At 47.5% G+C, this 3,029-nt stretch overlaps 1 pseudogene; it reads right to left on the bottom strand.

Moving 5' to 3' along the window:
* Positions 1-1,602: 1,602 nt before the first annotated feature.
* LOC123064374 (putative E3 ubiquitin-protein ligase SINA-like 6) lies at positions 1,603-2,740 on the bottom strand (annotated as a pseudogene).
* Between the last annotated feature and the right edge of the window lie 289 nt (positions 2,741-3,029).

The raw sequence follows: 3,029 nt of genomic DNA, 5'->3' as shown, positions 1-3,029 counted from the left end.
GACATTTCTATGTGCTAAAGATTCTTCTATAAAGCATGTTCAAATACAAAACAAATATGCCAAAAAAACTACTTAAATTAACAGTAGCGAGTGTATAAAAGTTAGCAGCAGCGCCGCGATAGCAGTAGCGCGTCAAGGCAAAGCGCGCTAGAGCTACTAACAGTAGCGAGCTTCCGCTAACAGCGCTGCTGCTACACTTGTGTAGCAGTAGCGCCGGTGAGCACACGCTACTGCTATCTGTTAGCTGTAGCGCTTTATTAGTAGTGTCTATCCCCGCGTTACTGATACATCTAAAACCCGCGCTGCTGCTAGCCTTTTTCCTAGTAGTGTTAATATATAGTTTTAAGAATTTTTTTGTGTATTCTTCCATGTTTACTTATTTAGTTTGAAGTTTTTATTCTTTTTTTATGTGGGGGTGTTTAAGATTTTATTCATCTTCAGTAATCTCTGTGTATTACGATTGTTCATATTTTAGCATCTTCAGTTTTGTTTAGTATTCTCATTTATCAGTTAATTAGCATGCAGCCCCTCAGTATGTATGCATTAGTTAGTTATATATACATTATGTGTTTAGTCTCTCGCTCATTCAGTGTCCTTCCTCTCCCAAGTTCTTTGTATGTCTGTCCTACTAAGCCACATTATCTTGCATGAACTAATCTTGTATTATTATTAATTAAGCCGTATCAGTCGTCAATGCATTCGTTTCTAGTCGATCAGTTCAGTCATGTTTCTACGAACACATAAATATGCTATGGGGCCATGGCCATGGAGACCCATGCACAGTGGTTTATCTAGTTGTAGTGCTTGTAAATCATATTTGTCTTTCCCATTTTTATTTCTTTGTCTTTCATCCGTTAAACTCTTTAGTTCTTCACCTTTTTCTTTCATTTTTCATTTTTACCTTAAGCTTGTCATTCTTCTTGTATTTCCGACAAACTATGGTGTACTTTCTGCATCGATTTTTTAAAGACCATCACATAATAGAGTAGATAGATAATGCCTAATCTGGCCGTCATATGAAGCCATCTTCATGGCTTATATCAGTACAGAGTTCACGGATGCAAATGAAATGCTTTGGAGCTACTCCTCCTTTCAAAATATAAGACGTTCTAACATTTTTTAGAATCAAATTCATATAGACATGATTTAGTATTTTTGTTCACTCATTTTAGTATGCATGTAGTCTTTTCTTTGGTTTTTTGCGAAAAAAACTACACGTAGTCCATATTAAAATATTCAAAATATCTTATATTCATGACTGGAGTAGTACGTAACTATCACATAAGGCATATAACTTTTTGTTTGATGGGACATAATGCATATAACCTGGTGGGAGAAGTATGCGACACACTGTTAATAATTACTCCGTGAACTCTGGTGGGAGTAAACATATAAGCAGCATACATTTAGGTTTGCTTGTTGCCCAGAGGATCTTATACCCAAGAGTCACAAAATACACCTTCCACAGTTGGAAATTACTTCAACTGCTGCCTAATCTTGAAGTAACTGCTCCATCATCACCAAGATCCATCATCCTCTCAAAGCTAAAGTAAACCAAATTAAACCCTAGATGTTAACTAGGGGGGGGGAGTCACTAGAAGACTAAACTTGTGGAATCATTTAGGATGAAGTCTTGTCAATCCGAATGCTGAGCGAAACAGTCCTGGACCTGGACGGCCCATCCCAAGCAAGCATCTTGGGCGGCACCGTCAAGAAGGTCATCAGCTCCTCCACGGCGAGGACGCCGGGCTCCTTGGTGCTCGTCACCTCGATTTCTGCTCTGACAGTGTTGAACCTGCCGTTAACCGCCTGACGGCGGCCCATTCACCACACCTTGGCCGTGTAGTGCGGCGGCGGGGAGGCCCCCGCCCTGATGCACACAACCGACACAGCGATAGGTGCGCTCGGACCGAGAGCGCCGCCGACCACGAGAAACACGTGATCGTCCTCCTCCGCGAACAGCAGGCGCCGCGGCTCCAACACCGGCACCTGCAGCTGAAGAACCTTGCCATACTGGATCGTTTGCACGGGCATGGGGTGGACATCGGTGAGGTGGTGGGGGAGCGTTTGCGGCGGGCCTTCAAAGCCGCAGCCGGGAACGGGGCACTTGCAAGGCGCGAACGGCACGCGTCCTGGTGGTCTTGGAGCTTGTGGTAGGTGATGAGAGCCGCAGCCGTCGTGCGCGCACTCTACCCTGGCCGCGGAGACCACGGCGTCCATCGCCGTGTTATGGACGTCGAAACCGCCGCCACGCTCGCACTTCTGGCACTGCCGCTCATCACCGGGGCGCTCGCCGCGGGCAGTCGCCGCATGCCAGGTGCCCAGCGTTACACTGCACAAATTAACCGAACAACACCGCGTCAAGAAACCCGCGCCTCCCTTCCTCGATCGGTCAGGTGAATGGAACAAATAGATGACCTTACCTGGTGGACGGGCGGCTTCAAGGGGCGGGAGCAGAAGTGGCACTGCAGAACGGTGAGGCCCAGATGGGCCTCCTTGGTCGGGGCCTGTATCGCCGGCACGATCTCGCCCGCCTCGTGCATGAGCACGACCATCTCTTGCTTCACCGGGGCCGGGCTGGCCAGCACCAGCTCCAGCCTCTGCTTCTTGGCGCTCTGGCCGCCGCCCGTCTCCATCGCCGACGGCGAGCCCCTGACCCTTTCCGACGAGCTACCACTAGCAGCCTGCATGCTCAACCACTCTGCCTGTCTTAAGTGTGAAATGCTCGGCTCGCGAGGTGGAAGAGGAGAAGGCCGAGGTAAAAGCAGCAAGCGCGGCGGGTGAATTAATAATGTCGATAGATTTGACAGTGGTAAAACATAGGATGTGGTGTGCTTGACGTTGCAGCAGGCCAAAGCCGTGGCCATGCAGTGACCGTAGTACTATCGCACAGTCCTGCTAGCCGGTTCCTTACTTGGCAAGTTAAAAGTACAGCGTCAAGTCCTCGCCTCCTACCTCAGCTCCTCATTATATTTTATGCTAAATTTTAACCATAGATTTAACTAACAAAATATTCATACATGTCGTCA

This window comes from Triticum aestivum, chromosome 3B, assembly GCF_018294505.1.
Source record: "Triticum aestivum cultivar Chinese Spring chromosome 3B, IWGSC CS RefSeq v2.1, whole genome shotgun sequence".
Taxonomy (NCBI): Eukaryota; Viridiplantae; Streptophyta; class Magnoliopsida; order Poales; family Poaceae; genus Triticum; species Triticum aestivum.
The sequence above is the reverse complement of the archived record's forward strand: the minus strand, read 5'-3'. Positions and strand labels throughout refer to the sequence as shown.